This window comes from Bubalus kerabau, chromosome 8 (genome assembly GCF_029407905.1).
Source record: "Bubalus kerabau isolate K-KA32 ecotype Philippines breed swamp buffalo chromosome 8, PCC_UOA_SB_1v2, whole genome shotgun sequence".
NCBI classification, from domain to species: domain Eukaryota; kingdom Metazoa; phylum Chordata; class Mammalia; order Artiodactyla; family Bovidae; genus Bubalus; species Bubalus kerabau.
In genome coordinates this window covers 26993216-27006552 of record NC_073631.1, presented here as the reverse complement: position 1 = coordinate 27006552, position 13337 = coordinate 26993216, and the positions used below count along the sequence as shown (strand labels likewise).

At 36.8% G+C, this 13337-nt stretch overlaps 1 pseudogene; it reads left to right on the top strand.

Annotated features, from left to right (window-relative positions):
• Positions 1-558: 558 nt before the first annotated feature.
• Positions 559-2173, top strand: LOC129658814 (tigger transposable element-derived protein 1-like; annotated as a pseudogene).
• The last annotated feature ends 11164 nt before the right edge of the window (positions 2174-13337 follow it).

Here is a 13337-nt window from a genome sequence, read left to right as displayed (position 1 = left end):
TGTTTTTGTTGACTGTACAGAGCTTCTCCATCTTTGGCTGCAAAGAATATAATCAATCTGATTTCGGTGTTGACCATCTGGTGATGTCCATGTGTAGAGTCTTCTCTTGTGTTGTTGGAAGAGGGTGTTTGTTATGACCAGTGCATTTTCTTGGCAAAACTCTATTAGTCTTTGCCCTGCTTCATTCCATATTCCAAGGCCAAATTTGCCTGTTACTCCAGGTGTTTCTTGACTTGCTACTTTTGCATTCCAGTCCCCTCTAATGAAAAGGACATCTTTTTTGGGTGTTAGTTCTAAAAGGTCTTGTAGGTCTTCATAGAACCATTCAACTTCAGCTTCTTCATCATTATTATATTGCTTATGGTGATCTATCACCAAAGATCTTTAATGTTGCTATTGGGAGTGCCATGAACTATGACAAAATGACTACAAACTTAATAAGTATATGTGTCTGACTGCTTCACCAACTGGCTGTTCCCAGTCTTTCTCCCTCCCCTCGGGCCTACATATTCCCTGAGACACAACAATATTGAAATTAGGCCAAATAGTAACCCTAAAATGGCCTCTAAGTGTTCAAGTGAAAGGAAGAATCATGTCTCTCACATTAAGTCAAAAGCCAGAAATGATTAAGCTTAGTGAGAAAGATATGTCAAAAGTCTTTATAGATGGACAGCTAGACCTCTTGCACCTAACAATTAGCCAGGTTGCAAATGCAGAGGGAAAGTCATTGAAAGAAATGAAAAGTGCTACTCCTGTGAAACATGAATGATTAAGAGAGTAAAACAGCCTTATTGCCTGTATAGAGAAAGTTTTAGGCTTCTCTGGTGGTTCAGTGGTAAAGAATCCGCCTGCCAATGCATTAGAAGCGGGTTCAATCCCTAGGTTGGGAAGCTCCCCTGGAGTTGGAAATGGCTACCCACTCCAGTATTCTTTCTTGGGAAATCCTATGGACTGAGGAGCCTGGTGGGCTACAGTCCATAGGGTCACAAAGAGTCAGATACGACTTAATGACTAAACAACAAGAGAAATTTTAGTGGTCTGGATAGAAAATAAAACCAGCTAAAACATTCCCTTTAGGCAAAGCCTGATTCAGAAAAGGACTCTAACTCACTTCACTTCTATGAGGGCAGAGAGTAAGCCTCAGAAGAAAAGTGTGAAGCCAGCAGAGGTTCATTCGTGAGGTTTAAGGAAAGAAACCATCTCCATAATCTCAAAGTGCAAGGTGAAGCAACATGTGCTGATGTAGACGCTGCAGCAAATTACCCAGAAGATCTAGCTAAGGTAACTAATGAAGGTAGCTACACGAAACAACAGATTTTTCAAGGTAGACTAAACAAACAGTTGTCTATTAGAAGAAGATGCCCTCTGAAACTTCCATAGCTAGAGAGAAGTCAACACCTGACTTCAAAGTGTCAAACAATGAACTGACTTTCTTACTAGGGCCTAATGCAGTGGGTAACTTTTAAGTAGAAGCCAGTACACATTTACCATTCTGAAAGTCCTAGGACTCTTAAGGATCAGGCTAAATCTACTGTCTCTGACTGTGCTCTATAAATGGAACAACAAAACCTGGATGACAGGACATGTATTTAAAGCTTGGTTTACTAAATATGTATAAGCCCACAGTTGAGACTACCGCTCAGGGGAAAAAAAATTCTTTCAAAATATTGTCGGTATTGTCAGTGTGCCTGGTCACCCAAGAGCTCTAATGGAGATGTATAATGAGATTAATGTTGTTTTTATGTCTGCTAACACAGCATCCATTCTGCAGCCCATGGATCAAGAAGTAATTTTGACTCTCATTATTTAAGAAATACATTTTTTAAAGGAATTTCATACATAATTCCTTTCCTCTGATGGATTCTGGTAGAATAAATTGAAAACCTTCCAGAAAGCATTCACCATTCTAGATGTCATTAAGGCCATTCATGATTCATGTGAAGAGGTCAAAATATCAACATCAACAGGAGTTTTAAAGAAGCTGTTTCCAACCATCATGGATGACTTTGAGTTTAAGACTTCAGTGGATGAAGTAACTGCAGATGTGGTGGAATTAACAAGAGAACTTGAATTAGAAGTGGAACCTAAAGATGTGACTGAATTTCTGTCTATATTATTCAATCTATCTGTTTTCAAAACCATGCTTAAAAAACAATATATAAAATATGATTAGACATATTGCTATTTTTCCACTCCACTTTTACAGAATGCTTTCATTTGCTATTAGATTGATTGGTATCCTTCCACAATTCATGTCCACCTGGTACCTCAGAATATGATCTTATTTGAAAATAGGTTATTTACAGATGTTATTGGTTAAAATGAGGTCATACTAGATTAGAGTGAGCTCTGAATCCAATATGACTGGTCTCCTTATAAGAAAAAAAGAGACACAGTGAACAAAGCCACATAATGATGGAGGCTTGAGTGTATCTGCAACCAAAGACCATCAACGGTTGCTGGCTCCTACCAGAAGGTAGGGAGAAGCGACAAATGATCCTTCCCTAGTGCTTTCAGAGGGCGTGACCTCTGATTTCAGTAGTAGATTTCAGACTACTAGTCTTCAGAACTCTGGGAGAATAAATTTAATTTGTTGTAGTTTGTTAAAAGAGCCCTAGGAATGCATTTACACGAATATTTTTGCACTTTTAGTATACATTTTGACACCAGTGCATTTATACATACAGGGACCACTTTTCTAATCTTTCAAGATAGTTTTCAAAAGTACATGATAGTCACTTTCTATGCTTTTGAGACATAGAACTTTTAAAAACAGCAAAATTGTTTTTCGTGAAATTTTGTCTCACTTTTTATGTACTGCAAAATATTTGTGAAATAGTAAGACGTTATTTTACTTTTCCTAAAAATGTATATTCTTGATCTCACAACTTAATCATTCCTTACTTTTAAGTAATTTTTAAAAGACTTCTTTACAGCAACCTAATTAGATATCTAATACTTGTGATTCTGAGATCATTTCCCAGAAGAAAATGAAATCTGTGTTAGATATCTTTTCCTACTTTTTGGATGATTTCTGTAAGCATTTAAATTATTATCATTTACTTTATTGTTGATTGAAGCTGTAGATTAATATGTCTTTCAAGAGAGTGGTTTGTAGTTCAAAATAAAGTAAGAAAGAGAGTGACCTATATGTGCTATGTAAGAATTCAAAGATCCAAAATGTGTCTTCCTGTTTCCTCTAAGATAATATTGAGAAAATATGCTAGCTTCAGTTTAAGCAAACAGGAGAGTTGAACTTAGGTTTATTGAACTTAATGGTCAATTCTTGATCATTTCATAGAGTGATGAAGTGTAATTTAAGGTTGAAAAAGCAAGTTATAAATTTGTGTGAAAGCGTGAGTTTTCAGAATTCTGACCTGAAGTCCAAAGTACTTTCTTCTGATAATGTCTAAAAATTGCATGTTTAACACTTTCTGAGGTCCTAATGAGAGAGTTGCTTAGTTGTCTTTACTTACCAAGTTCTTATTGGTCAGAATGTTGATCCTCATATTTTGATTACATTATTACATATTTTGTTTTTGTTTAGTCGCTAAGTCGTGTCCAACTCTTTGCAAGCCCATAGACTGTAGCCTCTACCAGGCTCCTCTGTCCATGGAATTCTTAAGGCAAGAATATGGAGTGGGTTGCCATTTCCTCCTCCAGGGGATCTTCCCTACCTAGGGACTGAATCCACATCTACTGGGCCTCCTGCATTGGCAGGCAGGTTCTTTATCGCTAGGTCAACATGGGAAGGCCCATAAGCAGAATACAGTATATCAAATTTCAGCATCCTTAAGCAGTAAGGTTGAAAGAAAAATTTACATGGAAAAGGTAAACCAAGGCCTCCAAACAATATTTATTATTATTTATAAATTTTTATTATTCTTTAATAAATATTCTGTAATATCAAAGTGTTAATTTATTAAAACTCCACAATCCCATCCCAAATTTAGAAAAGATACGACTTTTAAAATATATTTTACAAGTAGCATACTTCTATCTCTCTCTTCATTTAAATAAACTCCTTACTTGTAGTCACCCTCTCTGACTTCCAAGAAGTATTATTTTTTGCTTAATTTTACTGTTTCCAACTAATGGTCAATTACCCACTCAATCAATATTGACATGTAGCAAGTAATGATAATATAATCAGCTTCTATCCTCCTACTTTAACATCTAAAAAATTGTTTCTTTGTGAGGGGGAAAAAAAAAGCACTGCCACTACCTTTGCCTGTCTTTTAGATAACTGCACTATTTTCTTTTTTCTGAGTGATTTACAAATTTTTGAAAACTGCTGCATTCCCTTCTTTCCTTTGCATTCCAGATCCAGGGATATTCTGCAGAAACATTCACTGTGCTATTAACTGTATTCTTCTCTGAGTCTCTTCTCAACTATTATCTTCCACAGTAACTCTACTCTATTTGAAACTAGCCATCACCCATTCATAAAATCTTTCTTTTCTCTTGGCTTTCCGAATATCTGCTGTGTTTGCTACAAACCTCTCTAATATTTCATCTGATAAGCCTTCCATATGGTTTTGAGTTCTTTTCTTTTTCTCTGTGAGACTATCAAGGCTGAATGGGTATTTTTGTATTGTTACCTCCTATACTGTCAGAAACCCATTCATCATCAGAGTATCAGTGATCACTTGGCAACTAAGCCTCCCTTTTATACTTATCTTTAATGCATACTCCAGTTCATCTAATAAAGGGATCTATTCAGAAAGCAATAATCAGCTCAAATACCTTGTATTTAATATAAACCTCACCACCTTCCTCTAAATGGAATGCTTTTTTGATGTTTCTGATTCTGTCAACTACAACAACATTCTCCTAGTCCCAAAAGGATGGACACCATGACTATTAATAACTACTTTCTTGATCCTAAAAAGGAATCAGTTGACTATTCTTACTGATCTAACTTGCTGTCCAGACAACACATAAGCATTCCCTTAAATGAAATTTCAAACTTCTCTAAAATTTATGCTGTTTTATCTTCCTATAGAACCTTTGCATAGGTGTATGTTCAGCCATGTCCATCTCTTTGCAACCCCATGAACTGTAGCCCGCCAGGCTCCTCTGTCCATGGGATTATCTTGGCAAGAATACTGGGGTGGGTTGCCATTTCCTCTTCCAGGGAATCTTGCCAACCCAGGGATCAAACTTGCATCTCCTGTGGCTCCTGCATTGACAGGCGATTTCTTTACTACTGAACCACTAGGGAAGCCCATAGAACCTTTGCAGTTCTAATACATAAATTTTTTTTTTTTTACATTCATAACCTATAGAAGAATATCTGTTTTTTATGTATTCTTGTGTTATTATTTAGCTAGCTCCTGTCTATGAATCTTGTCTTACTAAAAATACAACAAATTTCTTAGGACAGGAATCTGACTATACTTATAAAATATTACCTTTCTGATGAGCACTTCTTTGGAGCTGTTTGGGCTTTTTTCATGTCTGGCTTAGCTGAATTATTGAATTGCTAACAATTTTCTAGTAAAACTAGAGGAGTGTTTAAAACAGAAATGTTTTAGTTCAGAATGAGCAATTATTTGCATATAACATATTTAAAATGAAAACGGAGATCAAATGGAAAAGGTGAAGCAGAAGAAAAACATCTCTAACATTTTACTTAATGCTAACTGATTGTCACTTATTTCAGTCCAGAATCAAAGCAACCAAATGTGGCAAATGTAAGGATCTTTGCATCCTTTAGTGCCTACCGAAGTAAGCACTAATTCCTGTTTTTAAATGATAGAAATTTATTTTTATTCCAAGTCAGAGCATGAAATGGCTGGATGGCATCACCAATGCAATGGACATGAACTTGGGCAAACTCTGGGATATGGTGAGAGACAGGGAGGCCTGGCGTGCTGCAGTCCACCAGGTCGCAAAGAATCAGACACAACTGGGCAACTGAACAACATTTGTTGAGCTTTTATGTATTTGTATATTTTTTTAATCTGTCTTTTTCCACTATAGAATTATATTATTAAAATTAAGTGGATGGTTTTCATTTTCACTAAACATAATTGTAGAATGTATGGGCTTCCTGACACCACCCTTATGGCAGAAAGTGAAGAGGAACTCAAAAGCCTCTTGATGAAAGTGAAAGTGGAGAGTGAAAAAGTTGGCTTAAAGCTCAACATTCAGAAAACGAAGATCATGGCATCCGGTCCCACCACTTCATGGGAAATAGATGGGGAAACAGTGGAAACAGTCTCAGACTTTATTTTTGGCGGCTCCAAAATCACTACAGATGGTGACTGCAGCCATGAAATTAAGACGCTTACTCCTTGGAAGGAAAGTTGTGACCAACCTAGACACCATGTTAAAAATCAGTGACATTACTTTGCCAACAAAGGTTCGTCTAGTCAAGGCTATGGTTTTTCCTGTGGTCATGTATGGATGTGAGAGTTGGACTGTGAAGAAGACTGAGAGCCAAAGAATTGATGCTTTTGAACTGTGGTGTTGGAGAAGACGCTTGAAAGTCCCTTGGACTGCAAGGAGATCCAACCAGTCCATTCTGAAGGAGATCAGCCCTGGGATTTCTTTGGAAGGAATGATGCTAAAGCTGAAACTCCAGTACTTTGGCAACCTCATGCGAAGAGTTGACTCATTGGAAAAGACTCTGATGCTGGGAGGGATTGGGGGCAGGAGGAGAAGGGGACAACAGAGGATGAGATGGCTGGATGGCATCGCTGACTCGATGGACGTGAGTCTCAGTGAACTCCGGGAGTAGGTGATGGACAGAGAGGCCTGGCGTGCTGCGATTCATGGGGTCTCAAAGAGTGGGACACAACTGAGCAACTGATCTGATCTGATGGGCTTCCCATGTGAATCGGTGGTAAAGAATCTGCCTGCCAATGTAGGAGACCCTGGAGACATCAGTTCAATCCCTGGGTCAGGACAATCCCCTGGAGGAAAATATGGCAGTATTCTTACCAGGAAAATCTCGTGAACAGAGAATCCTGGCAGGCTACAGTCCATGGGCTCCCAAAGAGTCAGACATGACTGAACGATTGAGCATAGCACAGTGGTAGAATATGCATGCTTTGTAAGTACATTCTGTCTCAGTTAAATTAGTAATACTTGTCTTCATAAACATAGAAAATGATTTTCACTTTATTTTTATTAACCATTCTTGCTTAATATTTACACGTTTTTATTAAAAGTGTAATTTCCTTTTATAGCACATGGTTAATGTTATTTACTGGTTATATCATCGCCAAAGTCTATGATACTAAGAAAACATTTGTAGCCATCTATATTAAAAAAAAATGGGCTTCCCAGGTGGCACTAGTGGTAAAGAATATGCCTGCCAGGAGACGTAAGAGATGCAGGTTTGATCCCTGGGTTGGGAAGATTCCCTGGAGGAGGGCATGGCAATCCACTCCAGTATTCTTGCCTGAAGAATCCCAAGGACGGAGGAGCCTGGCGGGCTGCAGTCCATAGGGTCGCAAAGGGTCGGACATGACTGACGCAACTTAGCATGCGTTCATAAAAAACATAAATTTCCAAAAATGTTAGCATCTTTTCGGTCTAATCTGAATTTTGTAGCTCATTCTATGAATGTTCATATTAACATGTGTAAAGTAGAGGGGAAAATATTTTTATTAAGAAACACTTTGAAAATATTGGGTGCATTCACATAAGCATGTATACATACACACGTACTTTTAAGAGTAGAAGTCTTGCAAAATGAGATTTTAAGTTAGGTAATTAAATTAGATACACCTGTAAAAATACTGAGTGACTACATAACTATATATGTAACACTGGTAAAAATCACTGTTTTCACTGTCGTTATTTTGATGACTAAATGTAACTTATAATGATAATATAAAAATAAAGGAGAACTAAAATTTCATGACAGACAAATAAAGTCCAAATATTATACAAATCTTTCGTATGCTCAATCTCTTTTAATCCTAATACAAGTGATCTCTTTAGGAAGGACACTGAAGTTCAGAGGTTAACTTTCAAAGTCATTTGACAGTAAACAGTGGAGCAGACATTGAACTCTTGGTTTGTCTGATGTGCAGCCCATGTAGAACATGTACTTAAATGTCACACTTGTTTAAGTTTTCAGTAAAGACTTATTATCTGATAGCAACATAATCTTAAGTTTTGAAAAATAAACAAATGGTGTATATTCATATTCTTGACACCTCATTTGGAAATGCTGAGTTGCTGGCAAATTTTATAGTGTAAATTTATTGCACTCACCTTTGGATCCAAGCCATATCTGACCTATTAAAAGTGAAATATATAGACTATTTTAGAGCCAAGTATTCCCATCCTTGCATCGGGTGTATTTTTAAAAATATTCCTGTTAACCTACAGGTGACATTGTATAAAATATAATAAATTTTTTTATTAGAACAAAAAAGTCAAAAAGAGAAATATACTATGAGATTTATCAGATAGAAAATATAAAATGATATGTTTTTCTCTAACACACTTTTAAACCAATGGAATCTTGAGCTTTTTGTCTTTAAAACTGCAATTTTTGCCATAAACTTCTTGGATTTTTCATTATTTTACAGTAAAATATACATAGAAATCATGGGTCAAACTCTCCCTTTTACATAGCAAAATTATTTTATAAGAAAATGGTTGCTTACATATGGTTAATTTTAGTATGAAGATATTCTTTTAAAGTATAGTAATGTTGATGCTATAGTAGATGATATGACTTCAAGATGTATTTATGACCAGTAGAAATTATTTGCTATTCATTTTCCCTAAAGGTAAATCATAATAGTGTCTCAGTAGTATGTATTTTGCAATAAGAATTTTATGAACAATTGCTTTTAGTTAGCATTTGTTAGACAAAAAAAAATCTTTAAAAATTTAAGAGGACAATAAAATAATAGTATTTCTCACATATATTTTGCTAGGAATTAGGGCAGTCCATTTTTCTCAATCATCAGATTAGTTCTTTCAAGATTGTAAGTATGTGTTAACTGAAACCACTTAGAAATTATGAGTCACATTACAAATAGCCAAATTAACTCTAATTTAATCAAACAAACACATTTTGCTTTGAATTTTTCTCCAACTAAAAAGCGTGCTTGTGAAAAATTAGCATTTTAGAGGTAAAATATGCAGTAATAGCATTAGGGAAGAAGACATTTAGGGATGCTTAAATGCGAAATGCTGAGTTGGATGAAACACAAACTGGAATCGAGATTGCCATGAGAAATATCAATAACCTCAGATATGCAGATGACATCACCCTTATGGCAGAAACTGAAGAACTAAAGAGCTTTTTGATGAAAGTGAAAGAGGAGAGTGAAAACGTTGGCTTAAAACTCAACATTAAAAAATCAAATATGGCATTTGGTCCCATCACTTCATAGCAAATAGGGGAAACAATGGAAACAGTGAGAGACTTTATTTTTGGGGGCTCCAGAATCACTGCAGATGGTGACTGCAGCCATGAAATTAAAAGATGCTTGCTCCTTGGAAGAAAAGCTATGACCAACCTAGTTCAGTTCAGTTCAGTTCAGTTCAGTCACTAAGTTGTGTCTGACTCTTTGCGACCCCATAGACTGCAGTACACCAGGCCTCCCTGTGACAGCATATTAAAAAGCAGAGACATTACTTTGCCAACAAAGGTCTGCTTAGTCAAAGCTATGGTTTTCCCGTAGTCATGTATGGATGTAAGAGTTGGACTATAAAGAAAACTGAGTACTGAAGAATTGATGCTTTTGAACTGTGGTGTTGGAGAAAACTCTTGAGAGCCCCTTGGACTGCAAGGAGATCCAACCAGTCCATCCTAAAGGAAAACAGTCCTGAATATTCATTGGAAGGACTGCTGCTGACGCTTAAACTACTTCAGCTACCTGATGTGAAGAACTGACTCATTGGAAAAGCCCCTGATGCTGGGAATGATTGAAGGCTGGAGGAGAAGGGGACGACAGAGGATGAGATGGTTGGATGGCATCATCGACTCATAAACTCCGGGAGTTGGTGATGGACAGGGAAGCCTGGTGTGCTGCAGTCCATGGGGTGGCAAAGAGTCAGACACGACTGAACTGAACTGATACCAATGGTAATTAAGCAATACGTTGCAATTGCTTCAGTAATATACTTTCATTATTCCAGATAAAATTCCTTTATACACACATCATATAGCTCATGTTGTTGTATATATATGCCCTTGTAAACGAGTTTGGCTACCATGGCAATGTTACATGATATCACAGTTCTTCAGGGACCGTGATCACATTTAAGTCCTCAGCAAAAACAAGTGCCAGCTGAGGAATCATGTTGCTTTGACTGCCATTTGTGGCCTGACTGGATGAAGCTCTCATGCGCTCTGGAGAGAATGTTATGATGAGTAATGAACATTTCAATTGATATTTCTCATTTTTCCATCAGAACATTTAAGGCTAAAGAATGATATTGGGTCTATGATCTTAAGGAAATTCTTAAAACAATTTTCTCACCAAAATATATGTTATTTTCTTTATATATGTTATACTTCAATAAAAATTTTTGCACAATATAAAAGCATGCTATCATTTGTAAAGGAATTTAGCATTTGAGGATTCATATATTTGTTAATATCATGCATATTCATATTTATTCCTCCTCAGTTAAACAACATATAACTAAAAATGAGATAGACCTCTTCAGATCTTTGCATGTATGAGTGCTTAGCCATGTCCAACTCTTTGAGACCCCACAGACCGTATCCTTCCAGGCAACCCTGTCCATGGGATTTTCCACATAAGAATACTGGAACAAATTGCCATTCCCTTCTCCAGGGTATCTTCCAGGCCCAGGGATTAAACCCATGTCTCTTGGATTGGCGGGTGGATTTTTTTTATCACAGAGCCACCTAGTAAGCCCCTATAATGAGAGCTTAAAGTTGATAATCAATAATAGCAAACATCAGTGCTGTTTTAAAATGTTGTATTAGATTTGTTAACTATCTGGGATTTAAATTTTGTCACAGTCCATTAGTAAATTACAACTAATTTAACTTAAGACCTTATAGGTCATTCAGTTCAGTTCAGTTCAGTTCAGTCACTCAGTCGTGTCTGACTCTTTGCGACCCCATGAATCGCAGCACGCCAGGCCTCCCTGTCCAACACCAACTCCCAGAATTCACTGAGACTCATGTCCATCGAGTCAGTGATGCCATCCAGCCATCTCATCCTCTATCGTCCCCTTCTCCTCCTGCCCCCAATCCCTCCCAGCATCAGAGTCTTTTCCAATGAGTCAGCTCTTCACACGAGGTGGCCAAAGTAGTGGAGTTTCACAAGTCATCAATACCTTTTGTATTCTTCTTTAAACAGAGGATTAAACTAGATGAGTTCTAAATTCTCTTCCAGCCCTAGTTTTTGTTGTTCATTTTACATTTCAAAGAATTCAGCCTGGCTTAAACTCTGATGATGCCAAGGTTATTTTAATAATAAAGATACCAATAACAGTATCTAAGTCATATGCTAGAGTTGGAGCAGGTAGGGAGAGGAAGGAGAGGAAAAGGGAGAGAGGGAATGTTTCTTCACTGCACATGGATATTAAGCTGTGTTTTCTTGTGCCATACATTCACTATCAAGTAACGAAAGAAAACTCCATGGGTTACATGTTAGAAATTTGAATGTGCTATTTTCACAGTTAGTTAAATAACATATTTCCCAAAATGATATCAGCTGGAAAATAGGCAGCATTGAGCTCTACAGTGTGTTTGAAAATCTCAAGACACGAGCTCTGTGAACTTCTGCCTTAACACTATGGCAGTTCATGCCTCTTAGACAATGGGAGGCGTCATGTGATATTCTGAACTTTTCCTCGTCATACCTTAATATGAGAACACCTTCTACTGTTCTGACCCCACTAAAGATTAAACATTGCCATTGCCAAAAAAAGAAAAAAAAATTCCCTAACTCAATCTCTGTTTTCACACGTTGGAGAAGAATCGGTTTCAAATTTACTATAACTCAAACCATTAAGGACTATATTTGTCCAAGACAACACCTTGGCTTATACTCCAGACACTGCCATGCAGCCAGTGTGAACTCTCAGTCTTCGGTGTAATGCATTCCATATGCTTCACTGTACTGTAGAGGCAGACAACTGAATCTTTTCACATTTGAGTTGATTCAGATTAGTAGCTCTAAATTGGAGATAAAACAGTTTTAGAGTCATAGATGCTATTTAGAAAGAGGAACAGTAGTTTCTAAGGAATGACATAGCAAAGATAATCATTGTATTTGACACAAGCTTCAAGCCAGTCAATAATTACATAATTATTTCTATGCATTTCTTGAATAAAAAAGTTTATTCAAACCACAGAGACTTTTTCATTGTCCCTGGTGGTCTAGTGGTTAGGATTCGGCACTCTCAAATCACAGAGACTTTTTCTACTTCATAAGACATCTTTTAATTGTATAGAAATAATAATGTTTTCTTGATTATAAAAGTGACATACCTTCATTACACAAAATTACTAAACAACTTTGAAACATCTGAAGAAATAATACAAATACCTGCTAATCTCACCAACCAGAAATAATTCATTAAACTGCTATCATTTTGAGTATACCTGTTGATACCAAAATAGGAAGTTAAGAGATACCTGGAGTAACAGGAAGATTTGGCCTTGGAGTATAAAATGAAGCAGGGCAAAGGCTAACAGAGTTTTGCCAAGAAAATGCACTGTTTCATAGTAAACACCCTCTTCCAACAACACGAGAAGACTCTACACATGGACATCACCAGATGGTCAATATCGAAATCAGATTGATTATATTCTTTCCAGCCAAAGATGGAGAAGCTCTATACAGTCAGCACAAACAAGACCAGGAGCTGACTGTGGCTCAGATCATGAACTCCTTATTGCCAAATTCAGACTTAAATTGAAGAAAGTAGGGAAAACCACTAGACCATTCATGTATGACCTAAATCAAATCCCTTACAATTAAACAGTGGAAGTGACAAATAGATTAAAGGGATTAGATCTAACAGAGTGCCTGAAAAACTATGGACAGAGGTTCTTGACATTGTATAGGAAGACGTGATCAAGACAATCCCCAAGAAAAAGAAATGCCAAAAGGCAAAATGGTTGTTTGAGGAGGCCTTACAAATAGCTGAGAAAGGAAGTGAAAGGCAAAGGAGAAAAGGAAAGATATACCCATTTTAATGTAGAGTTTCAAAGAATAACAAGGAGAGATAGGAAAGACTTCCTAAGTGATGAATGCAAAGAAATAGAGGAAAACAACAGAGTGGGAAACACTAGAGATGTCTTCCAAGAAAATTAGAGATACCAAGGGAACATTTCATGCAAAGATGGGCACAATAAAGGACAGAAATGGTAA